The sequence below is a fragment of the Ovis canadensis genome, chromosome 8 (assembly GCF_042477335.2).
Source record: "Ovis canadensis isolate MfBH-ARS-UI-01 breed Bighorn chromosome 8, ARS-UI_OviCan_v2, whole genome shotgun sequence".
NCBI lineage: Eukaryota > Metazoa > Chordata > Mammalia > Artiodactyla > Bovidae > Ovis > Ovis canadensis.
In genome coordinates, this window is record NC_091252.1 from 35,102,920 (window position 1) to 35,130,138 (window position 27,219).

Sequence of the window (27,219 nt, forward strand, 5' to 3'; positions counted from 1 at the left end):
TCTGAGTCATTGACCAACTACCCCCAGCTGATTCAGCATGCAGAATGTGCTTGCTGTTTACTTGATCTGCTGCAGAAAAGCTCCCCTGGAAGGCTAGCCCCTTAACTGAAACTGGTCAGGAAACTATCGCTAATCAAAGGAACTCAAGAGGTTATTACCATACTGTCATCATCCATGCATTAAGGAGTCTATTAGCAATTGCTAAGGCATCTGTCTTTCCAGATGCAACACAAGCCACTCTGGCACTGGAAGAGATAGAAAACACCTGGATAACCAAGAGGGCAGGGAGCAGTGCAAGTACCTATCTCCCCGAGACAGCGCCATTTGTATATTACTTTAGATGACTTTAGATAGCCGCAATAACATAACCAATAGTTTGTGGCCATCACCACTTATGAGAAAGCAACAGTTCATTAAGGACTCGAGCAAACTGCCATATTGACCCAGGGATCAAGACGTGACAAAAAGTATACTTTCCTTCCGAAAAAAGCAATGAAGGATAATTTCTTTCAGTTGAAAAAACTAAGTATTTATTATGTTCAAAATACTATGTTAGATCATCGGGGCTTACAGAATTCTGCAAAACAATTCTTTTTTTCACAACTTAACTGGTAGTTGTGAGAGCCCTAAACAATTTTAATTCCAAGTAAAGTGAAAGTAAGCATTACTGACTGGTTAGATGTTCAAAGGGAAGGCTGGTCTCTTATATTATGCTCGAGTGTGGGCAACCTTGAAGAAGTGATGTTTGAACCAGGCCTTGAAAGACAAAATTTGGGAGGAGGAATGGAAGAGAGAATAAAGAGTGAACTTGCTCTCAGATGGAGGGACCAGTGTAAACAAAGGCAGAGGGGCAAGGAAATTTAAGAAATGATGCGGTTAGTTTTCTGAAACAGGAGGGTTATAAGATGGGACTGAAGAAGAAAGCTAAAGAAGTGGATTGTTTTGAGAGCATAGGGGGCCTTGGATATTAGACTAAGGAGTTTGTTATTTAATAAGGAATTGTCTGTAATAGGGAAATGTTGAGGGGTTTTACACTGTGGGAAGATGTGATAGCAACCTGTGTTGTAGAATTTGCAGTTTGAGAGAGGCATATGTCAGTGTTCATCAGCTTTTTCTCCATTATCGCCCTTATAAGGAACATTTGTAGACATCAGCCTGATATTGCACAGGTTTCCCATACAGTCATGTTCTTTGAGAGCGGATCTACTGCATCTTGTTTCCATCACTGGCCAGGATATTCTGTTTTTCTTATCTTTTTAAATTTCCTTTAGTGTGTTTGAGCCTTGAGTAGCTGTTGAGATAGAGCAATCTAACATCATTAGGCACTTGGTGAGTGTCATAGGAGTAAAATTGCAAAAATGAGACTTCCCTAGTTTTGAACCCAATGAAGAGCTGTGTAATGTTTGAATCAGATTTTTTTTTTTTAGAAGTTACTATTGTTATAAAAACATCATAACAAACAGCAGGTTGCAAGCATATTTTGATCATTCTTACTGAAGAAAATAAACATTTATTGCCAACTGTGTAAGGGCAGGTTTGATGACTGATGGAAAAATCACACTGCTTTGTCAGTTCACATAAATAATAATTCATCAAAGGAACATGTGTTGATGAGTGCAGTCTGGTTTGGATTGAAACCGTAGTGCATTCTTGAGCAACAGCTAAAGTACCTGAGCCTCATTAAAAAATCTCCAGCACATTATCTAAGCATATAAACAATTCTTCCTAAGCTATGTAATGAATCTCATCAGAAATGCTCAGGGATGACTAAGGTGGCCTCTATTTACCTTGAGAAAAACATATCTGGGTGCCCAAGAAAGTCTGATGAGTGCTTAAGAAATATGATCTGAGTTCACTTTTACAATAGATGGTCAACAAATTGATCTGGGACCAGATGAGTGTTTACCAGACGCTAAGGAAAATAACAAGCATTGGCTGCTCAGCTTTCTCTGATAATCATTGTTCAGTGAAAAAGGATAGACTGTGATATTTTCTCTGGTGAGCATTCCACTCTTGGGCCACCCCAATCTAAAGGCCCTCTGTGCTGTCGATGAACTGACGAGATTTGGCAAGCTGGTGTGTGAATCTGGTGGCCAGGTGTCTTGGTGCGGTTGAGACAGGAGCTAACAGATTCGACATGTAGGAATATTGCTCCCAGATGCTCCCCCAAGGGAAAGAACAACTTTCTTTCGGTGACCTGTCCTTTCAAGATCAGTCCTATGCTGCAGGCACTGCAATTAATTAGCTCTGTGAGAGGAAGCAATGCATCATGGGTGTCTTTCTGCCAGAAAAAATAAGCAGTTCCAGAGGGTGCTGCCGATTTCTTAGTAAAATCCAGTGGTCTGTGTCTGGAGGTTGTCCAAGGCAAATCAAATAAAGAAATCTTCAGATATTGAGGTGATAAGGGAGAAAGAACACAATAATGATGAATGGTGCTGATTTTGACCTGAAGAGAAACCTAACAGGCAAAGCCGTGTCCCAGATAGTCGTGGCCCTTGCTGCCAAAGTCTGCAGAAAAATACAACCGGAATTCGATGCCCCTGATGTCAGTGCCGTGATGTCCAGAGCCCCACTGCCTGTCAGTTCTCAAATACTATTGTATCACTTGGAAACAAATATCTGTCTGACAGTATTTTGACATTTGTATGTTTAAGAGACTTTGTTACTCAATATGAATTGCATTAGCAAAGCTTTTTCAGCTTGTCATTTCAGCAGAGTTCTCAGCGTTCTTGCTGTCTTCCAAACTCTAGAATGAAATGCCTATCTTGTCAACCACTTTCATGATTCCAGATTACACATCCTGAAAAATGAAACCATCTCTGTGCAGAACTGGATTGACAACATCTGAATCCATGTTGCTAATGAGACAGTTTAGGCAAAGTAACACAGATACTGGGCAGGCATGGGTTATGTTGCCCAGGTTTCAGGGAAACTAGCCCAAGTCATGGCTCTCTCATCCTCTAAGGGTCTCTGTCCTATACCCAGGGTCTAAGAGGAAAGTTTGACTGATTCCTTCTTGGAATATAAATGTATTTTATTCATTCATTCTATTACATGAAATTATTATTGTTTACTTCCCCCAAATTAAATAGATTTCTGTGTTTCTATTTCCCATTGTTCATTTTTAGCCTTCTGTATCATCTCTTGGGGCTTCCCAGGTGACTAAGTGGTAAAGACTCACCTGCCAAAGCAAGGGACAGGGGTTCAAGCCTTGGGTTGGGAACACGCCCTGGAGGAGAAAATGGCAACCCAGTGTTCTTGCCTGGAGAATTCCATGGACAGAGGAGCCTGGTGGGCTACAGTCCATGGGGTTGCAAAAGAGTTGGAAGTGACTGAGCCTGCTCACATGCATTATCTCTTTATTACTCTGAAGAGCAGGAAAGAAGTCACTCTGTTGTGTGAAAAATATGTCCTATTGTAGGTTCTGGTTAGGGTCATCTGGGACAGTTCTGATAATGTTTCAGATATTCCATACGCCTCACTTCAGGTTACATAAACCTTCCTTTTTATTAGATTTCAAAGAGAAAAAAGAAAAAGTAATGTGTTTAACTCCTGGGATTTAAAAACCTGTAATTAATTTGAACCAAGCTGTATTACTTTTTGCAAGGCTCTCTTTTAAAATTTTTGTTGGTTTATTAGAAAAAAATCAAAAAGACTTTTACAGTTTTCTTTTAGAAATAGGATGGATTAACTGGCCTTAGTACTTCATAGGGCTTCTCAGATGGTAAAGAATTTGCTTGCAGTGTGGCAGACTGGGGTACAGTGCCTGGGTTGGGAAGATACCCTGGAGAAGAGACTGGCAGTCTGTTTCAATATTCTTGCCTGGAGAATCCCCATGGATAGAGGAGCCTGGTGGGCTACACTCCATAGAGTCGCAAAGAGTCAGACATGACTGAGTTACTAAGGACAGTACTTCTGTATTATATTAATTTTATATTATACTGTATGTGAATTTCCATTCTTTTTCTTTGAAGCTTGTGTCAGTGATCATTTTACTGTCTTTCAGCTCTGAATCCACCCTTCTCTGCCCTGCTTTGGGAAAATGAACTGGACCCTGTAAACATTTTCCCTTTGCTGCTGGTGTGATGCTCAACTTTGCCAATAGAGGGCACTAGAGGGATACTACAAGTTGATGGTGCCAGGTTGATACTTCCCTCTGGGTTCCATGCTTCTATTTGTTATTCAGCGTGGAAGTCTGGAAGTTCCAGCTACACTTTGATCAACCAGGGGCTGCTTCTGGGTACCTCTTATGGACCATATCTGTGGTAGCTTTGGTTGAACTCTCAGACTACACCCTCTTTGAAGAAATCCGAATCTCAGTTTGGGGTCCCTTTCCCTCAGCTAAGAGGTAGTGGCTGCCTTTTTGCACATCGAAACTCCAGACTGCTTAGAGTTCTCTTTTAGCCCTTTTAGTAGTTCACCTCCTTTTATAAATTAATAACTACTTATATTTCTTTATTTTCTACTCAAACTACTGATCTGATTTCTGTCTCCTGACAGGACCCTTACTGATGCAAGTTGTTTACAGGTTCTTAATGTTCTTAATGTATACATATCTAATCCATTTAATATTTTTCAAATTTTCCAAGAGAAGGGGAGGCCCTTGCTTCTGTATTTGTAATTTTTTTATTCCCTTCAAAACTTTGTATAATATTCCGTATTAATTGGGCTTCCCTGGTAGGTCAGTTGGTAAAGAATCCCACCTGCAATGCAGGAGAGCCTAGTTCGATCCCTGGATCAGGAAGATCTGCTGGAGAAGAGATAAGATTACCCACTCCAGTATTCTGGTCTGGAGAATCCCCATGGACAGAGGAGCCTGGTGGGCTACAGTCCACAGGGTTGCAAACAGTTGAACATGACTGAGTGTCTTTCAGTTTTACACACTGACTTTCACTTTCGCCACATTAATTAAACACTTCCGACCAACAATGATGAATAAGACAAGGATGTCAAGAATCTCATTGTCCAGTAGGAGAGAGACACAAACAAGCAAGTAACTTTAGACTGTGATAGATATGCCAGTGAAGAATGGGCATGGTGTGGTGGCCCCACCCTGTGTTGGGTGGGGCTGGGGCTGGGGCTGGGATGGACCTCACTGAGCAGTTGCTACTGAACTGAGTTTCTGAGATTGAAAAGAGGGGTGGTCCCGTAGATTAGGGAAGAAAGGGCAATGCAGACAGAGAGAGGATGTGAAGTTTCAGGAATCCATGAAGCAAGACAAGGCCAACTTGAGGAATGTCAAGTAGTACACTATTGTAACCTAAGGGAATTGTGTCAGTGTGTGTTTTCAGGACTATAATGTGAGTAGGGGAGGAGGCAGCATTAAGAGTGGTGGGAAAATGAGGCTGAGAGAGAGGAGTGGGTTAGCTCCAGACCAGACTGGACTTTGCATGTCCTGCTGAAAAGTTTGGATTTTATCATGGACAGCTACAAGTTCAAAGAACTCAAGGGATATAAAGAATATAGAGACAAAGTTAATTATTAGTTTTTTGCAGTGAGTATATTTAATCCTTTACAATGTGGAATACATTTTTGAAGGATGCAAAGAAATTCAAATCCTTAGCCTCGCCTTGGAGTTAAAAGAGGGAGATTTAAGTGTTAGGAAGGAACAAGAAGCATTAAATTGACAGCTAAAGAGCAAAGTGTGCCCTGGGGTTTGAGGCAGGAGAAACTGGGTAATTAAGAAGAATAGAACTGTCTGGTAGGGCCCTTGGGCACCTAACTTTCTTCCTCTGTCTGCATTGTCCTTTTCTCTACATCTGTAGGGACTATTCCTCTCTTCTTTGAAAACTCAGCTCAGTGACAACTGTTCTGTAAAGTGTATTTGATCCCCATCCCAGCCCCACCCGACATGGGGCCCCACCACAAACTTATCAAGTACATTCTTCTATGGTGTTATCTTCATACTGGAATAGTAAAAGGTTGCTTACTGGTATGCAGAGTTACTTGCTTGTAAATATGTAGAGGGACTGCATTGTAGGGAAAGAACAACCTTTTAGTAAAGGGAAGCATGGTCTCGGAGTGATTTTGGTAGCAGGAGAAAAGCTTCTGAAGCTGAAGCTCCGATCATTTGGCCGCCTGATGCCGACTTATTGGAAATGATCCTGATGCTGAGAAAGAGTGAGGCCTGGAGGAGAAGGTGGCAGCAGAGGATAAGATAGTTAGATAGCATCACTGACTCAGTGGACATGAATTTGAGCAAACTCCGGGAGACGGTGAAGGACAGGGAAGCTTGGTGTGCTGCAGTCCATGGGGTTGCACAGCTTAGCAACTGAATAACAACAAGGTGGATTTTTGCTGGTAGATTGCTGATTATAAAGATTTTTCTATGTTGTTAGCAATAATGAATGGAAGGGAAGAAACCAAAGATGAAAACCAGATGCTGTTGAAATGTTCTTTTGGATCGAATTGTAAAGTATATTTCAAGCATTGAGAAGCTACATGTTTTGGCTGTTGGTTGGAAAGATGTAAAGAGTATTTGTGTTTAATTTACATGGGTGCTCTCTCCTTGGTAGCTCAGGTGGTAAAGAATCTGCCTGTAAGGTGGGAGGCCTGGGTTCGATTCCTGGGTTGGGAAGATCCACTGCAGAAGGAATAGGCTACCCACTCCAGTATTCTTGGGTTTCCCTGATGGCTCAGCTGGTAAACAATCTGCCTGCAATGTGGGATACCTGGGTTCGATCCCTGGATTGGGAAGATCCCCTGGAGAAGGGAACAGCTACCCACTCCAGTATTCTGGCCTATAGCATTCCATGGACTGTATAGTCCATGGGGTTGCAAAGAGCTGGACATGACTGAGCAACTTTCACTTCACTATCTCCAAAAGAAACAAGCCACAACACACCAAGTGTCATAAATCAGAATGTCATGCTGAAAAGTGTTTCACATTTCCATTCCTCCCTTAGGAAATGGTTGACCTCAGAATAGGAATTCAGAAATCTCCCTGCCTGCTTCTTTGCCTCTAAGAAAACCGACACTGGTTCCCCAAACCCCTGATTAAGAAAGAAGCTGGAAGAACAAGCAGAAGTGTTTTGAGACTGCGAGTACCCCTGCCAAAACCCAGTGGGAGTGTCTCTGGAGAAAGGAAGGTCATAGAAGTTTAAAAGTTTGATTATTTTTCAAAGTTTTTGCTACCTTCCCAGTAAATAGTACCTTCCATTCTTCATTCTTACTAGCAAATTGTCATTTACCACCCAATAATTCTCTTATTAAGGCCTAGAGGATTATTATTTTCAGGAATGGGTGAATTTAATTGCCTTGCTGTCTCCCACAACTTTGCCAGAGTATCTCAGGGGCCAAAGTTCTTCTCATCTCCCACCTCCCAGAATATATTCTCTTTTATTATGAAGCATGAAACCTGGACTACCTTGAATCAAATGTATGAGAGGAGAAAAATGCATCAGGGCAAAGGGATCGCTCAGTTCTAGGCTTGTTTCTGTGAAGGTCTCACTAGTTCTGACCATTGGAAAGTTATTTAATCTGTCTTGTCTTTTTAATTAGTAAATGTGCATATTAACATATTTCTCTGACTCCTTATAAGATTTTTGTCCGGATGAAACGAAATAATAGACATTGAGAGTCATTTTGAAAAACTGTGGTGTTACCAAAATGTAAGAAATCCTTTTGTTATCCCGATTACAGTAACCCGCATGATTAAGAAGTGTAGGTGGTAGTGTTTGGAAAGATTTGCTGGGTATAATGAGACGGGGCATCACGACATACACAGTGGCCTGTGTGTTTTGCTTCTCTTTGTGCGTGTACAGTAATGACCTACCAGCTAGTGGCCCAATGATCTCCTGCGTGGCTGTATCTTCATCTTTCCTCGTTCATTAACAATTATTTATTAAATGCCTATTGTGTACAAGAAGGTCTTCCCTGGTGGCTCAGGTGGCAAAGAATCTACCTGCAATGCTGGAGACCTGGGTTCAGTCCCTGGGTTGGGAAGATCCCCTGAAGATCCCCTGGTTGCATGGCAACCTATTCTAGTATTCTTGCCTGAGAATTCCATGAATGGAGGAGATTGGTGGACTTCTAGTCCATGGGGTCCGCAAAGAGTCAGATATGACTGAGCAACTAAGCACAGCTCAGCTCAACATGTAACAAGAAAGGTTTCTAGATATTGGACATACTGCTTAAAGGAAAGAGACAATGTAGCTTATACCCTAATTAGAGGAGACATAAACAAGTAAATGCACAGTATGGCAGATGGCATTATGTGCTCTGGAGGTAAATAAAGCAGGAAAGCAGAATGTTAGGCTGTGGGGCGTTATGGCCGACTAGCCAAATCTTGCCCATGGCTTGCTTTTACAAATGCTAACCATGACCATTCATTTATATCTTGTCTGCTGCCTTGAGTAAGTAGTTGAGATGGAGAGCAGCTTTTTTTTTTTTAACCATGAAGCAAACAATATTTACTCTTTGGCTTTGTGCAGAAACTGTTTGAAGCTCCTGATATAGGCCTTTGTAGGCCATCTCAAAGACTTGGATTTTTACCCTGAGTGAAATGGGTTACCCATCGAGGGTTTGTGGAGTTACGTGATCCAGGTTATGTTTTAGAAAAGTTTGTCCTGGTGCGTCTTATGAGACTAGATTCTGGGGGCAGGAATGGAAGCACAGAGCCCAGTTAGATGGCAGTTGCAGTGATGTAAGGAGAGTGACTCACTCCAGGGTAGAAAGGATAAGAAGGGGGGGTGAGTATAAAGCTGGTTTCCAGATAAAATTTTAAGGTAATACAGTAAGGATTTTGGCCTGAACAACTGGAAGGGTGGAATTGCCATCAGCAGAAATGCAGAAGCGGCCAGAGGAGCAGGTCTGGGGATAGAAGTGAGGGGTTTGGTTTGTACATAGTGAGTTTGCACTATTGCATAGCCCTTGAAATAGTTGTGCCAGTGAGGCAGGTGACTGAATAATGCTGGAATTCTGAGGAGAGGGCAGTGCTGGGGATAAAAAAATCTCACAGTTATCAATGTACAGTGGTTGATCAGTGCCATGGGACAAAACAAAATCGCGTCCTTGACTTTACTGCTCTGCTTTGTTTTGTCCACTAGTGCCCAGACAGACTCTGTTTTTGGTGGAAAGATAAGGGAAAACTTTGTTTGGGTACAGAGTTTGATGCCTGTGTATTTCTTGATAGCTCTACAAGTCATTGTCCTCAAGCTACATTTAGCTTAAAGGAAGTAGGAAAGGGAAACATTCGAAATTTAAAAATGATACATTGATCTTAGTTTTGAAAAGCAAAAATCCTGCAAGGTGTATGTCTGCTTTCAGCGTACATCCTGCTCAGTTTCTCGGTTGTGTCCAACTCTGTGACGCCAGGGACTATATCTCACCAGTCTCCTCTGTCCTTGGGATTTTCTGGGCAAGAACACTGGAGTGGGTTGACATTCCCCTCTCCAAGAGGGTAGGATAATTTGTCCCAGGTGCACTTTTTCTCAAAATAGGTAAACAAGAGTAGGAGAAGTTCCATTTAGTTAAAACCTACTGGATTCCAGGAGTTTTACAAACAATAGTTTATTCCACAGCTCTCCTGTTGAATTTTGAAAAATTGGGTGGAGTTATTCCAGTATATCTATCATTTGATTCCTCCCGATGGATATTCAGTGAAGATAATTTCTGGCTCTTACCATTTCATTCTCTCTTCTAACAGAGAGAAATTGAAAATAAAGTCCCAAATTAGTGCAAACACATTCTTGACTTTCAAAAAGGTTCACTTTTAGGTCACTTCTAAATTAACTTTCTATTTAATTAGAACAGGTTGGTCCAGCCCACTAACTGCTGTTCTAATTCCAAGGCTAAATATAGTTCCGTAAAGCATCAACTTAAAAAGTATCTGTAGTGTAAACTCCCTGATACTGTAATGATTATTTTTATTTAAAATAGGCACATTTGTAACCATGGTCTGTGTAGGATGAGGGGACAGAGTGTACATTGTTCAGCTCTCTAGGTTAAAGTGCATAGCATAGATACTACACATAGCTGAGGAGAGAAGAGAGGCAATCTGCTGATTGAGTCACTGATCTGGAATTGCTCCCTATTACCTAGAACCGGGTTTCTCAACCATGGCACTACTGACATTTGGGCTAAGTGGTTCTTTGCTTGGATGGTGGGCTGTGCTCCATAGAATACTGAGCAACATCTCTGGCCTCTATCCTCTTGCTACTGATTGCAGCCATTCGTTTTCTAGTTGTGATAACCAAGTGTCTCTAAAGATTGCCAATTGCTTCTGGGGGGCAGTGGGTGTTGAGAACCACTTACATAGAGGGTAATTTCTGTTTCCTTAGTTAGGCATTGGAAATTTTCTGTGATTTACCTTCAAGTGTTTTCAAGCTTTCCCTCCATAAATCTACCTTGAAATGCCTGGTCTACTTATCATTCTCCTTAAAAGTTTTTTTTTTTTTTTTTTTTTTTCCTTTTGGAGTTGGTGCCTCTGTAAATGCTCACTCACTTCCCACTATGGAATTCTATCCCTTTCTTCTAGCCAAATACTATCAATGCGTATAAACATAATGTAGTCCTTTGTGTTTCATGAAACGATAGCATCAAGCCATAGAAACTGAAGGAGGTTAGCCTAGTTGTTTTGCACGTGAGGGCAATGAAATCAGGGGAGCCACTGTTGACTGAGTTCATGGGGGCTACATGGGGAGCAGGCAGCAGATGCAGAGCCCGTCCTCTAAATCTACCATGCCTGACATCCCACCTGCTTTCTGGATGTCTCTGGTCCCATTTTACTTTCACTCTGAAACTCTTAGAGATTTTGTTCTTATGATTCACTTTCGTAATCAGAGTCCTTCCACACTGAAACATAAACATGCCATTTAATGCTTGAATGAGATACAAGGTTCTTACATAGACATGACAGAGAGAAATAATTTCATAGATTTATCATAATTCAGTAATAGAAATTATATTTTTGAAGGAGAATTTTTTAAATAAATAAATTTATTATTATTTTTTAATTGTCCCACAGGATTCTGAGGCACTATTCATTTCTTTCTTTCTGTAACTTAAACTTTTTATTTTGTATTGGAGTATAGCCAGTTCACAATGTTGTGGTAGTGTCAGGTGAACAGTGAAAGGACTCAACCATGCATATCCATGTATCCATTCTTCCCTCAAACCCCCTGGAGGGGAATTTTTTAAAACTCAATATTTTATTAAAAGTTCCTCACATTAGCATTGTCCAATAAAAATATGAGACAGATATGTAAAGATAATAGTTTCTTGTAGTCACATTAAAAAAGCAAAAGGAAACAAGAGTATAATTTCATTAAAATATTTTAATTAACCCTATTATGTCCAAAATGGCAAGTAGATGGGGAAACAGTGGAAACAGTGGCTGACTTTATTTTCCTGGGCTCCCAAGTCACTGCAGATGGTGATTGCAGCCATGAAATTAAAAGACACTTACTCCTTGGAAGCAAAGTTATGACCAACATAGATAGCATATTAAAAAGCAGAGACATTACTTTGTCAACAAAGGTCCATCTAGTCAAGGCTATGGTTTTTCCAGTGGTCATGTATGGATGTGAGAGTTGGACTAGAAAGAAAGCTGAGTACTGAAAAATTGATGCTTTTGAACTGTGGTATTGAAGAAGACTCTTGAGAGTCCCTTGGCTTGTAAGGAGATCCAACCAGTCCAATCTAAAGGAGATCAGTCCTAGGTGTTCATTGGGAGGACTGATGTTGAAGCTGAAACTCCAATACTTTGGCCACCTGATGCAAAGAGCTGACTCATTTGAGAAGACCCTGATGCTGGGAAAGATTGAGGGCAGGAGGAGAAAGGGACGACAGAGGATGACATGGTTGGATATCATCACTGACTCAATGGACATGGGTTTGTGTGGACTCTGGGAGTTGGTGATGGACAGGGAGGCCTGGTGTGCTGTGGTTCACGGGGTCGCAAAGAGTCGGACATAACTGAGCGACTGAACTGGACTGAACTGAACTGAATGCCCAAAATATTATTTCAACATGTAATCATCATAAAATTGTTAATGAACTATTTTACATTCTTTTCTCTGTATAAAGTCTTTGAAATCTGGTGTGTATTTTATAGTTACTCATACGTCAGTCGGAGAAGGACATGGCACCCCACTCCAGTACTCTTGCCTGGAAAATCCCATGGATGGAGGGGCCTGGTAGGCTACAGTCCATGGGGTCTCAAAGAATCAGGCACAACTGAGCGACTTCAGTTTCACTTTTCACTTTCATGCATTGGAGAAGGAAATGGCAACCCACTCCAGTGTTCTTGCCTGGAGAATCCCAGGGACAGGGGAGCCTGGTGGGCTGCCATCTATGGGGTCACACAGTGTCAGACACGACTGAGTCGACTCAGCAGCAGCAGTAGCAGCAGCAGCAGCAGTAGCAGCAGCAGCAGCAGCAGCATGCATCAGTACAGAGTAGATACTTTGAAGTGCTCAGTGTGCTAGTGGCCTGTAGCATTTCGTAGTGCATTATACTCACATGGATCTCCTCACCTCATGGATGCTCTTGTGTATGAACTACTCGATCATAGAACCAAATGCAGTCTTTCCCCCGTATACCTGCTCCTCAGAACTCTCTGTCTGGACTAGTATCAGCCACCTCCATCTGAGCCAGACACCTCTGTACCACTGTGGCTCACGGTCCCCATCTTGAGCCTTTTTTTTTCAAAAAACATTGTCATCTGATAGATCTCCAATTGCTCTCAGTGTTGACACAAAAGCTTCTCAACTCACTCTCTCTCTCTCTGGTTTTCACCCTACCTGAGGTTATAAATGGCTTCCTAGTCCATTTCCCTTTGTGTAGCCTCTCACCCTGTCCACCGGTCTCTACACTTACGTGATATGTGATCATTGATCTGACCATTTCCTTCCCCACGTTTCCCATAGGTTTAAGAATTCAGTCTCAGGATTCAGTGACGCAATCAAGCACCATGCAGTCAGCCTTCTCATCCCCGGCTGCCCGTGTGGACCTTGTTCCAGCACCGCAGGTCCCGCTCTGTCCCCTGACAACACTCTGCACTTGACGCACTTTTGCTTGTGACTTTGTTGCTCTGTCCTAGACACCCTTTACCATCTTTACCTTGACTTTGATTGTGGAGACCTTAACTTGTGTAACTAAAGTCAAATGTACCTTAAATACAAAAAGCTTCCAAACTGCCTGAGAACATGCCATCACAGATAAAAGCATGTCCATTTATTTTCTCATAATTACATGTATGTATGTCTGCTTTTGCCAGTAGGTTATAAACACCAGAAGGCTGATTTTGTTTTATTTGTCTACATTACATAAGATGTCAAATCTGAAAGTGGGATTGTCTTATAGTAGGAAGTCCCCCAGTTCCTTTTCAGTTGAGATGACTATTTCTGTCTTGTCAGATTCAAAACGAGTCATGGGTCATGGTCCAAGGGCCTCCTCTTCATCCTTGAGTCTGTCATATGTTGCCCATCCTACATACCCACTCACGCCTGCAGACGGACAGACACCAGGACAAGACACAGGCGCTTTCTCATGTGCGTGGACGCAGATGACAGCAACTCGTTAGAAATGAAACCCACCTTTACCAACCCCGTGGAACTCTGGGAAGAAACTACTCAGCTGCCCAATGCTTGGTTTTAGCTAGTGTTGTAAAATCAAATCTTTTGAACAAAGTTATTGACAATTTGAAATATTGACTCTTTAGGGTCTTACCATTTCTAAATTGCCAGGCCTAAATTTTGGTGCTAGCCCATGAGCAGCAAAAAAAAAAAAAAAAAAAAAAAAAAAAAAGAAAACCAAAAAGTTCATCGAAAAATAGGAAGAGGGAAGTTGTTGAAAAATATCACACAGAATCATAAATACCTAATATTAAATTTCAGTAACTATATTCCAGTAGAAATGATGATATTTTATTATTTAATTAAATGTAATACTATTTTTAGGCATTGGTTTGGTGGTATATATTTAAGGAGAAATAGGGTTAAGTGGGTTGTGACTTGCTTCTAGGTAATTTGGTGATGGAAGGAGGTATGGATGACATTTAGTTGTTTCTGTCAACCAGTGTGAAAACCAAACATAAAGGTAAATTGTTATCTGTAAAAGATGTTTTCATTCTTTAGGCATGTTCCTGTGGCTAAGGCTAAAATGAACCCATTTGAGATCTTCTTTAAATAGAAATTTTTAATAATTTTAAGTAGCAGTTAAATAGATATTAAAGGATGTCATGACTTCATATTATTTTTAATGGCTGTAAAAAAGGGTCTAATATTGAATTAATAGCATTCTATTCTATGACTTTTCTTTATTTAGAAATATTTTGTAATATTGTAATATTTTGTTAAATATCAACCTGTCGTGTTGTACATGAAATTAGTAAAAGTCAGAAATGGATTCATAAAAGATGTTCCAGTTTGAATTCTGGATTCTCTTTTGACATGTTAGAATTTTCAAGATTTTTTTTTTCTAGTACACACCTATGACCCACATACAACCTTCTACTTGACCCAGATTCAAAATCCAGTCCTTTCAAAAGATTCAGGGAAGTTTGTTTTTTATCTGCATTTGATGTAAGGACTGCTTCACTTAAACAGTAATTGCTCCTGTGAAGCAACCAACTCGAGGTAATTCTAGTTACTGCTCTTGTATGGAGAACAAAGACACACAAAAATACACAAAGACACAGTCTGGGTGAAGTTACCTGGCTCAAGGGCTTTTCTGTATCACAACCAAAGGGGTTTTATTGTCTGTTCCCTTGGTTAATTTAGTTTTCCTCTAAACATTGTAAAGACTAAGAAGGTTTAGGGAGAGAAGGAGGAAGATAGTACTATCATTACAGAATTCATGTGTTGTGTTAGGCAGTGTTTTAAATTCTTTACATGAATTACTTCGATTTATAAAAATTTTGAGTTAGGTATCATTTTTCCCCCCAACCCTTAATTTAAAGATGAAGAAAATGAGCTTTGGAAGAGTTAAGACATTTGTCCAAAGTCTCAGAGCTAACAGGCCATGGAGCTGGGATTCAGCCCATTGTCCCTACTGCAGCAGGCGACCTCCACCATGACAAGACTGAGCTTCCCAGAATGCAACATGCCACTGACGTTTACTAAGGGTGAACTTTAGCAGACTTAAGTAGACATACCCAGTGTATGCTGCAGCTAGCTTGTATCAGCTTACAAGAGCTGGTTGCTGAATTTTCAAGTGATGGTTGTTACATACAGACATGTTGTTGGTTGTCACTAAGTGGTGTCCAACTCTTTTGTGACCCCATGGACTATAGCCCACAAGCCTCTTCTGTCTGTTAATAAGCATTAAAATCCATAAACTCAAATTCTAATAAATTTTTTAAAAGATAGTAAAAACTAAAAACATCACTTCTAAATTATTTTCCCGCAGTTTGCCATTGCCTCTGCTTGAGATTACTCGTATCTGCCGCATGTGCGTGGAGGAAATGTAATAACTATATGATGATGTACGGCTGCGCTCTTATCTCAGCTCCACCTCCAAGGACCTCATGTTGACTGCTCGACATTAGCCATGGGAGGAGCCTTTGGACCATGGAGTTGGGTAAACACTACAGATCTGTATCTTCCATCCTGGGAAAGCCGTTTGTTACTATTTACCAGCACACTACTGTGCACAGCACTTGGAGTTGATACGCACACCTCAGTTCTTTGATGCCTTTTGTTTCTGTGAACTCGTGAGCATTAGATGCGTATTTACCCAGCATTCACTGTGTGTGCGTCAGGTGTTTACACTATACACTTCTGCCACCCTTGTTCAATGTATACCTCTTAAAGTAGCTATAAGGTAGATGTCATCACTCCCATTGTGTAGATAAGAAGCTGAGATTTAAAGTGAAATAACATTCCCAAGTTCGTACAGTTGGTAAGTACTGGAAGAAAAGCTTGACTCTGTGCTTTGTGAATCCACGTTTCACAATTCTGCAGCTTATTATGGGGACAGTCCAAGAGGTAGTTGTGGTCAAGGAGAAGCATTTTATTAAAGCCATACATTTTCTTTCTATTTTACTACTACCGTACTCATTTGAGTGAATAATCAGCACATCCACTGGAATGCAACATGACAGTTTGTAATGTTGAATAGAAAAGTGAAGGCTAGAATAGAGGATAAGAGGAGCTTTAGAGGAAAAAGCACAAAACACATGGCAATTCAGACTAGCTGTCTCATACAAAGAAAAAAAAAATTATATTGTCCCTGCCCTACAAACTGGGCTACACAACACATCACCCCCTTCTGGGGATACAGTGTTCCAACAATAACTATTAAGGACAGAAAGAGCTGAAGGCTTCTATTCTTGAGTCGATTTTGCTATGAGATGCCCACCTGATACTTTGTAATATAGAGCCATGGCTTCCTTCCAAGAGGACATTTTAGAGGGGCTTAGTGGACAACCTTAGTTTTTATCATTTCAACAGGTAATTTTATAGGTCAGTAGCACAAACCCTAAAGTTTCAATGTTTTAATACAAGACCCGTGAGTGAACACAGTTTACTTCTTGCTCCCATCATAATCTGATACAGATCAGGTATTTGTGGCTTAGTGTCCCTCTAGTTATGGCTCAGGGAGTCAGCTACTTCCATTTGCAATGCCTCTATTTCAGAGTTCTTCACTTCCAGCTAAGGCATCTATGGAGAATTCACATTTTTCTTAGCTTCATGAAGCTGAGCTTTCACTCACATTCTTCTACTGTGCCCTCATTCACATGGCCACAACCTATTTATAAGTGAAAGTCACTCAGTCGGTACGACCTTTTGCTACCCCATGGACTGTGTCCATGGAATTCTCCGAGGCCAGAATACTGGAGTGGGTAGCCTTTCCCTTCTCCAGGGGATCTTTCCAACCCAGGGATTAAACCCAGGTCTCCCGCATTGCAGGAGGATTCTTACCAGCTGAGCCACAAGATACAGTTAATTTCAGAGAGCACCATTGATGGTTGGTGCTAGGGACCGTCTTCTCCATGTTCCTTAGAGCCTAATAAGCTTTCTTTCATTCCATCCACTCTTACTTTACTCTCGAGTCAAAGTAGATTTCTGTCTGCCAAACACACCAGAAGAAATAAAGCATGACATTAAGACTACTGTATTTCTGTTCCTCTTTATAATGGCAAGATTTTGACAATGTAGTCTGAAGTCAGTGTAGCTATTAAGCAGCTTCACTTGCAGAGCCTTCTCTAACACAAAGGCTAATCAGAGTTCTCATTATATTTGCTCCTTGGCATTTAAGTTCAGGAATTAAAGAAAAATATTGGAGAAATCTATCATACTGTTTTTATAGTTTAGCCAGTGAACCACTCAGTTGCTCACACTTAACTTTGTTCTTTATGTGGTTTATGTGAATTCTCGTTTCTTTTAATTAGGAATGCTAAATATTTTATTGACATGTTTAACTTTTGCCCATTTTGGTGGGTTCTTGTACATTATCTTTTGGAACTCCCGAGGCCCAGTGTAAAATTTGCCCTTGTAGATTAATGTACAGTCGTCAATGGTTACTGCTTCAGAGTAGCCAAATAATCATTAAGTATTAAGTATTAACGTGAGGTTTATGAAAAACCGTTTCTAATCTCTGCCTCAAATCTCACACAAAATACAATGAAAGGGCAGAGAATGGTTTGCTGAGAACTAAGGAAATTCCTGGGACACAGGGCTCTTTAAGTTAAAACTGGGATAGTTCCAGGCAAACCGCAACTGGTCAGTCACCTTATGCGGGTTCCTCCTTGAAACACAGATCTGGTTTCTTCTAACTGACTTTGTGTTTTTATCTTAGGCCCCAGCCCCTGTCCTTCAAGTGGAAAAGAGACTTTTTAAGATAGTGTCCTAGGCATATACAGGAGAAGAAAATCAAGCATTTCATTCAAGTAGATTCATGATGGATTTGTTTGGATCACTGGAAGTTTCACCTTGGCAGAGAAGATTCACCATAAATGTTTCAGCAGAGGAAGTTTCCAGTTTTCACAATTGGGTCTTTGTATCTAAAAAGTTTCTCTCTAGATTTTAAATTAAGATAATGTATGAAATTATTCTCCACTAGTTATTCCAACTTGGCTTTCAAACTAGTAATTTTTTTTTTTTTTTCACAACAAAGAAGGGAAATAAATAACAACCCAGAGAGAGGAACTTTTGACCTGACAATCAAAGCTTATGCCATTCAAACCTCTCTTCTCCATGCCTTTTGATGCTATCTAGCATATTTCAATTTTCTTTTCCAGTGGCCTCAGTAAATGAGAAGAAATGTTGACACTGCTCATATGGCATTTAAAAATTATAACTTCAGCAAATTTGCTTAAGAAAAATGGACTTTGCTGTTAAAAGTGACCTCTTTTCCTCCTATTTTAGTAAAAATTTGTATTACCCTAAAATATTCTGTCCCTTATATGAAACGTAAGGCCTTGTTGTCATTTCATCAGCCCTCTCTGGCCCTGCTCTGCAGAAATTCACTGACAGATTATTTTCTCTCAGCAAACACGGGGCTCCAAGTTATAAAGATAAAATTAAATGTCATGTAAAGTCATAAGAAAGTCTAATTCACCTCCAAACAGTGAAGAGAGGAAAGAAAAGTTAGATTTTATAGAGTGCTTGGTGGTCCCTTAGGTATAGTTAAGTCAGATTGAGAATAAAGGGAACCTGGAAGAAAGCAGAGTTGAGACAGATGGAAACAGAGGGTAGATGAAAATAAAAGGGCTAGGAGAGCCAGAGAGCCTGTTGTGATGACATCATTTGTGAGCATGGATCTCACCATGTCTAATCCACCCCTTGAACTTTTCAGATAATGTCAACTCATATTTCCTTTTGTTCTTAGCCAGTTTGCTTCCAAACAAAAGATTTCTGACTGACAAGCTCTCTCAGGAAAGGTTGCATTCTAATTGTTGACTTTTGTGCAGCTCTCCGGGACTAGAAGCATAATTGAGTGACACCCTCTCAATTTTGTTCCCTTGCAATGCAAATTCTTATTTATTCATGTACTCAAACAGCAAATACACATGTTTTCTGAACCCACAGAAGAGGCAAGGATCAGGGGTGATGGGGGGATGAGGAATACAAGCTCTGAGGTGGACTGATTGCCCAAATCTGCACAGTTTTTCCACTTATGTGACTGGCTCGCCCCTCAGCCAACTGACTCATGACAAGATTGTTTTAAGAATTAAAAAGAATACTTGTAAGATATAAGATATTGAAAATAGCAGGCACCTTATAACTGACCTATCATTGTAATTGGTATTAATAATATTGATATTGTCATTTTGGATACGTACAAAGTATTCAGCTAGTGTCTCCATGATATAAATAGAAAAGGAAAGGACACAGATTCACAACAAGAAGTTGTAAGTGCAGGCTGTAAAATAAACACGCTTAGTGGTTCAGTTCAGTTCAGTTGCTCAGTTATGTCCAGCTCTTTGTGACCCCATGAACCGCAACACGCCAGGCTTCTCTGTCCATCACCAGCTCCTGGAGTCTACCCAAACCCATGTCCATTGAGTCGGTGATGCATTCCAACCATCTCATCCTCTGTCGTCCCCTTTTCCTCCTGCCCTCAATCATGATGCAATCATCTGCATATCTGAGGTTATTGCTATTTCTCCCAGAAATCTTGAGTCCAGCGTATGCTTCCTCCAGCCCAGCTGGATCTCCTTGCTGTCCAAGGGACTCTCAGGAGTCTTCTCCAAAACCACAATTCGAAAGCATCAGTTCTTTGGCGCTCAGCCTTCTTTATGGTCCGACTCTCACATCCATACATGACTACTGCATGCAAGTTGTATAACTGAAAAGGGAAAACAACACATAATGTTTGCCATGTAAAAATAATCATATGCCCTTATTTTTGTCCTTATTTTATATAAAAGGTACCAAGTTTTATCCATTGTTCTATAGCTTTTGTTTTTCACTTGATATCCGTGATATGGCAGAAGACATGCACCTCAATTTGTATGTCACAGTGAATTATATTTGATAAGGTACTTAATTATAACTTGTGTGATTTAGCTAGCCATTGGGATTGTAGCTGAACTTAGGCTCTTACACATTCAGCAGTACGTCACTTTTGAGGCACTGCATTTTCACTTAAATACAGTTCTTAAAGGTGATATTGCTGTGTCTGCAAGCACACACATTTGTAATGTGGATAATGATTGCCCACTTGTCCTTGGAGGGCATGCAGACAGTAATGTATGAGGTTGGTCGTTCACTGATAGCATCTCCAAAAGTGCTAATCAAAAGTTCAAATACTTCCCACTTTGATGGGTAAGAAAAAAGAGTGATACAATGTAGACTTGATCTTCAGTTTCCTTTGTGCAAGTGAAGCTGAGCAACTTTGATGTTTGAGAGCCATTGTCTTTCCTTTACTATGAATTGTATTCTGACCATTTTCCTATTTGGTTATTGGTCTTTTCCTTTATAAATTTTGGAGAATTAACATTTTGTCTATGATAGAATGGCGTACTTTCTGTTCATTTGTCTTTTGAATCACTGTTCTTTTTTTTTTGCAAAGTAGTCCTTTAACAAATTTTGTATCAAATTTATAAAGTGTTCCTTCTGTGGCTTAGGTATAATTTCAAGTAAATTAGAAGGTCCTTTTTATCTTTTTTATGAAGGCATTTCCCCACATTTTCTTCTAGTATTCTTGTGCTTTAATGTTTTTCACGTTCCAATCCTAATGAATTAGGAATTGAACCTACTATGCAGTGGGAAGGACAGATCCATTCCAATATCATGTACTGATTTGCTACATGTAGTATATAATGAATTATCATTTGTATTTAGTCTATTTCAGGACTCTATCTCATAAGTCTTTTCCCACATGTCAGTATGAAGCTGTTTTAAATATTAAATCTTTATAATCTACTTAAATAGTTGGTTTAATCTCTACTGATTGTCCTTTTTCAGAGATTTGCTGGCCACTTGTTTGCTTAATTTTCTATGCAAAATTTAAAATCATCTTGTCTATTTATACCCTCCCTGTAAAGCTGATATTTTTATTGTGCATTCTAAGTCACTTCAGTTCTGTCTGACACCTTGCGACCCTATTAACTGTAACCCACCAGACTCCTCTGTCCATGGACTTTCCCAGGCAAGGATACTGGTGTTGGTTGCCATTTCCTTCCCAGGGGATCCCCCTTCAGGGGATCTTCCTGACCCAGGGATCAAACCCAGGTCTCTCATGTCTCCTGCACTAGCAGGCAGGTTCTTTAACACTAGCCCCACTGATTGTATTAAATTTAGAAATTAAGTTTGAGAGAATTAATATCTTTATTATGGAAAAGGTGGTCTTTCAAGAGCACACAATGTGTCTTTCTGTTTGCTTAAGTCTACTTTGAAGTCTTCCAGTGTTTTAAAATTTTGCTTCATACAAGTGTTAAGCATTTCTTAAGTTTATTCCTAGGTTTTTTTCCTTCTGTGTTGCTTTTGTACGACAAAGTAATGTCTTCAGTGTTCTAAGCATATAGCCATATATCTACAAATAGTTGATGTATACTTTTAAAACATGTATACTTCTAAATTCTGTTTCTGTTTGTATTGCTCAGTGCCTCTACCACAGTGCTAAGTGATAGAGGGGTAAGAGAATCTTTGTCTTGTTTCTAATCATTAAGAGTCTGTATAAGTGAGCTGACTGAACAGTCTCTGTAAGACTAATGCTAGAGTTTGAAATCCACAAATCAGATAGTCAGGTAGGGGAGATGGATGTAAAGAAGGAAGAATGAGGACAAGCTGGAACTCACAGACACAGCTGGGGACCCATGAAGATGGACTGAAATACATGTCATTTCCAGGAACTGTTGGTATCTTTCACTTCAGAGCTGAACAGATGACTGGCCTTCAGTCCACACTTAAAGAAAAACCAGTAGAGAAGCTTACTGTATTATATTATCTTATTATTAGTGACCTTATCTAGTGCTGTTTACCTACTTTGCACAACTGGAAAGAGAAGGGAACACGTTTATGTATCTTACTCTTACTTGTCATTCAGGATGGATTTGCTATTTTTTTTTATTGCCATTATATTCACCATTTCCCTTTGTTAATCTTCCTCTCTGCTTCCATCACTTGGGGAAATGTTATTTTCTTACGCTGTTTAGCACTTGTTCTCCCTTCTGCTGATAACTGTACCCTGAATTTCATCTGGGTGCCACCTTTTCTCCCTCCCTTTGTCCCTGGACTTCAGGTCAAGTTGATTCAAGCTCCTCTGATTCAGGGTGAGAACATGGCTCATATCTGGTCAATCACATTCCCATGGCTATGGCAATTTACTCAAAGATGAACAACTGACCTAATCAGAACCAATACAATAGAGCAACATTTGATTGGAATTCTTGAAGAATATACTTACATTGGAAATAAAATTAAGAGAAAATGGAAGCTAACTTGTCTCTTGTGGAGCCTAGAAGCAAAGCCATCCATTGGAAGACAGCAGAGATGAAAAGATCAGGATCTTTTGATTTTATTTGAGCCCTAAATCCAGCTATGTATGAAGTAAGCTCCACCCATGAGCTTTTCAGTTATAGAAGCCAATAAATTTTCACTTTCCTCAATCAATTTTGAATTAAGTTTTCTATCATTTCTGACCCAAACAACCCTAAGGCATAACATATAACCAACAGATGCTCAAGTGCACCCATTGATTATAACTGTGATTCTCTTTTCCATGTTCATAGCTACTCCATATATACCGCCCTCTAGCCTTATTCTATGAGCACCTTTAGAGCAAGGAGTGATTTTTAAGTTTCTTATCCCCAGGGATGATTATTAATATATTTTGCAAATATCAGAGACACAAATAATGTTTGTTGAGTGAAAGAAAAATAAGTTAAATGTTTTTTTTTGCCCAGTGAATTTTTTTGAGCCTGGTGAGTAGCTAAGTTAGACACCTGCCATTTCCACGTCTGGCCAGGGTTCTCATCCTTTCTTCTTTGGGGTGTGTGCTTTTTAGTGTTTGTTTTCATTCACATTGGTGAGAAATTGCCTGATTCTTTACCTTTCTATTTTTACCTTCAGGAGTTTGCCCTTCTCTTTTTGATTTGTGTCACACAGCCACCTGTGTTATTATTCAGTTTTTTAATCTTTGATTACATTATGTATTTTTTTTTCTTTTTTGATAGTAATTCAGTCATTCAAGCTGTTTTCTATGAGCATTTCCACCCACTTACAGGATCTCTTACTGAATTTACTTCCTGACACCTGGGAGTATTATTTACAATCTATCTTTTAATATGCATTTAAGGCTATTTTCTACCAAGCCCAGATGACAACTGAGTAAAACTATACCCTATGAATCTTTCTAAAGATGAGGGAAATAGACAACCCCCTCTTTCTGCAATTAGTTATTCACTGAAAATATGTCAGATGGGCATTGTGAGTCTACTTGTGAGCTAGGAGTACTGAGAGATATAAAGATGGAAAACACGGGCCCTGCCCTTTTAGAGCAAAGTAAATATAACATGAGGCAAAGGGGAAAATTGCTGCACAAATGTATGATGATTCAGTGAAGAAGTGAGAGAGAAATGAATGCATTTGACTCGGAACTCAAAGATGATCCAATCCAGGCCATGAACTGTGAGTGAGAATTTTAACTGTGGGGCCTGACACCCAGTGGAGGAAATGGTAAGAATAAAGGTAGGGAAGTCTCTGTTCTCATCCCAGTGCTTCATTTTTGCCGTGGTAGATGCTGGGAAGAAAGTAGCTGATAAAATGGCAGAAATTCCTGCCATCATGGCATTTATATTTCAATGGGGATGATGGACAATAATTAGGATGACTAAGAGGGCTAGGTAGCATTTTAGACAGTGGTAAGTATTTAGCAACAAATAAAGCAGGAAAGGTAATAGAAGATGTTAGGATTTGAGATTTCTGATAAGATTGTCATAGGAAGTGAGATAGAGCTAAGTACTCTCAATTTTTGCAGTTGGAATCTGGCTTAGCAGGCTAACATTGACTGGTACCAGTTTTGGCAGCTGGGCACTACCTCTTCCTGAGTATGAGCTGCCAGCCAGTCAGGAAGGGCTGAGGTGGGAGGCGAACATGGATATGGTGCTGCCTCTGCCCTCCAGGACCTTACAATACCATTGTCACCTATGATATAAAGTGATTATGAAAGTGCCAGGAAGGATAGGGAAACTGAGAAGTGCTTAAGTAGGAATTCCATTTAGCACCAAAAGTGGCAAAGAGCCAGAAAAGTATTCAGTCCTATAGAATTCTAAAAACAGTTCACAAGAAGAAGAATAGCTGGTTACGGTGGCTTTTTGAATTTTCTTTCATTATGAATATGAGACAATAACCTAAAACAACTGAGAAAAAAGACAGACTTGCAGGTAGCATCTTAGAATACGTGTTACTTGAAGTGTGTGAGTGAAGTGAGGTACAGTTTGACTTCCTTGGGTAGTAAGATAGTGGTTGCCCCAACACGCGGCAGGCTTCATGTGGGCCCTGGCGGCCAGAAACACAGGGCCCTTGTCTGGCATCTTATTCCTGATGTCCTTGCCTGTCAGTCAGCCTCCAGCCACCTGGGTTCTTTCCATTATGTTTTTGTTCCTTGTAATAAAATGGATTTTCTTTCTCAGAGAACGAGCATAAAGATACCCAGAAAATAAAGCCAGGTGCCTGTTCGCAAGACTGTAGCAAGCCAGCGTGCAGATGAGGCTTCTCGGCCTGTCCTGTAATTTCCCCCAGAGGAAAATGCTGCTGCTGACATGAATAGCAGAGGCCAGACAATGATTCTTAGGGAAGATAAACAGGCCTGTGACTCCCTCCTGACGGCTCCCACTCCTCTCCTCAATGAGCGATCATGGAGCAAAAGGTCAGGGGGATAATTCTGCACCTGCAGCCTGGGACGGCCAGGCTCAGTCCTCACACAGAACTCTCCCATAATTGATGCTAATTATTATTGAACCAAATGCACCCTTTCACAGAGGGGCATGTGGGAGGCTCTGTCACTGTTGGGGTGATTTTACCTAGAGCAAGTTTAGAATTCTTTGCACAGATGGACACACACCCAAGGAGACCCAAGTATCACATAAAAGTTCTTCATAGAAAATATTGTCATTAGAAATTCCTGCAGCTTTTTAACGAGAAGTTCGGGACTCAGGTGAATGACAAATGCTACCCAGTACCAGGGCCAGAATACCGAGTGGAGGAGCATGATTTATTCATAGGGGCTTGAACTCCACTGCTGGGCCTCTGGGCTGCTTGTAGGATTTTGCACCCTGCCATCTGGACTCTGAGACAGGTTAACAACAACTTTGGAGACCTTGGAACCCACTGGGGATTTGCTTTCATGGACATCCATCTGCTTTCTGGTGGTTTTAATGAGAGTAGGGGCCCAGTGAACAGGATGAAGAATGGAAAAGAAATGGAAGAGAATTCACCCAGCTGTACATAAAGCAGAATTGACTTTAGCAGAATACCAGTATGGAAGTGAGAACTCCCCTTCACATTAACCACTCCCTGTTTAGGAGAACAATTTTAAACAATGTTACGTTTACTTTTTTCAACACATCAGTTCTATTTTTCCTCTCTTGTGATGATAAATCAATGGTTTTTAAAGGATGTCCTTATATATAAAAATAGTATTGCTTGTGAGAGTGCACCGTGCCATCTGGACCCTAAGACAGGTTAACAACAACTTTGGAGACCTTGGAACCCACTTGGCTAATTCTTCAAATATACTTTCACCCCTTACCCAGGACTTCTAATTATACATAAATGTGCATATAAAGGGATAGAGTGTGCTCAAATGTACAGTTTTATTATAATCATACCCCTTAAGCCAAATATTGGAGGGAAAAGAGTCACATAGTCACTCATTCATCAGAAAATTATTGCACCCAGACTATATTGTGAGGCTTTTTTTCTGGATTCTGACCCAAAGATGAGGAAAACCTTATCCTTCTCATTACTTTTCTTTCAGTATTGGAAAGATGTTCCTCCACTATCGTCTAGATTGCATTGTTTCCAGTGAAAAACCTACTATCAGTCTTAGCTTTGCTCCTTTGTAGGTAGTTAATGTGTCTTTTAATTTTTTTTCCTGGCTGCTTTTAAGATTTCTTCTTTATTCATTATAAGTAATTTAACTATGTTAGGCCTTGGTGTAGTTTTTTTCGGGTTTCTTATGCTTGGGTTCATTGAACTTTTAGGATCTATGGTTTTATTGTTTTTTTAATCAAATGTGATAGATTTTTGTTCATTAATTCTCCAAATATACTTTCACCCCCAACCCAGGAACTCTCAGTTCAATTCAGTTCAGTTGCTCAATCGTGTCCAACTCTTTGCGGCCCCATGAATCGCAACACGCCAGGCCTCCCTGTCCATCACCAACTCCCAGAGTTTACTCAAACGCATGTCCATCGAGTTGGTGATGCCATCCAGCCATCTCATCCTCTGTTGTTCCCTTCTCCTCCTGCCCCCAGTCCCTCCCAGCATCACAGTCTTTTCCAATGAGTCAACTCTTCGCATGAGGTGGCCAAAGTACTGGAGTTTCAGCCTCAGCATCAGTCCTTCCAATGAACATCCAGGAATGATCTCCTTTAGAATAGACTGGTTGGATCTTCTTGCTGTCCAAGGGACTCTCAAGAGTCTTTTCCAACACCACACTTCAAAAGCATCAATGCTTCAGCGTTCAGCTTTCTTCATAGTCCAACTCTCACACCCATACATGACCACTGGAGAAACCATAGCCTTGACTAGATGGACCTTTGTTGACAAAGTAATGTCTCTGCTTTTTAATATGCTATTTAGGTTGGTCATAACTTTTCTTCCAAGGAGTAAGCATCTTTTAATTTCCTGGCTGCAGTCACCATCTGCAGTGATTTTGGAGCCCCAAAAATAAAGTCTGACACTGTTTCCACTGTTTCCCTGTCTATTTCCCGTGAAGTGATGGGACCAGATGCCATGATCTTTGTTTTCTGAATGTTGAGCTTTAAGCCAACTTTTTTACTCTCCACTTTCACTTTCATCAAGAGGCTTTTTAGTTCCTCTTCACTTTCTGCCATAAGGGTGGTGTCATCTGCATATCTGAGGTTATTGAGATTTCTCTCAGGAACTGTAATTATACATAAATGCTCAAAGTTGGTCCACAGTTTGCTAATGTGCTGTGCTTAGTAATTCAGTCCTGTCCAACTCTTTGTGACCCCATGGACTATAGCCCGCCAGGCTCCTCTGTCTTTGATTGATTGTCTATGAGGATTTTCCAGACAAGAACACTGGAATGGGTTGCCATGCCCTCCTCCAGGGGATCTTTCCATCCCAGGGATCAAACAGA

At 40.4% G+C, this 27,219-nt stretch overlaps 1 long non-coding RNA gene across 1 annotated transcript in view; it reads left to right on the forward strand.

Annotated features, from left to right (window-relative positions):
• Positions 1 to 27,219, forward strand: part of LOC138444723 (uncharacterized) — a 163,374-nt gene that overhangs the window by 100,626 nt on the left and 35,529 nt on the right. Inside the window, exon 4 of the long non-coding RNA XR_011258561.1 lies at positions 15,352 to 15,522. This is a non-coding gene — a long non-coding RNA (uncharacterized lncRNA). The remainder of the gene's footprint in view (positions 1 to 15,351; positions 15,523 to 27,219) is intronic.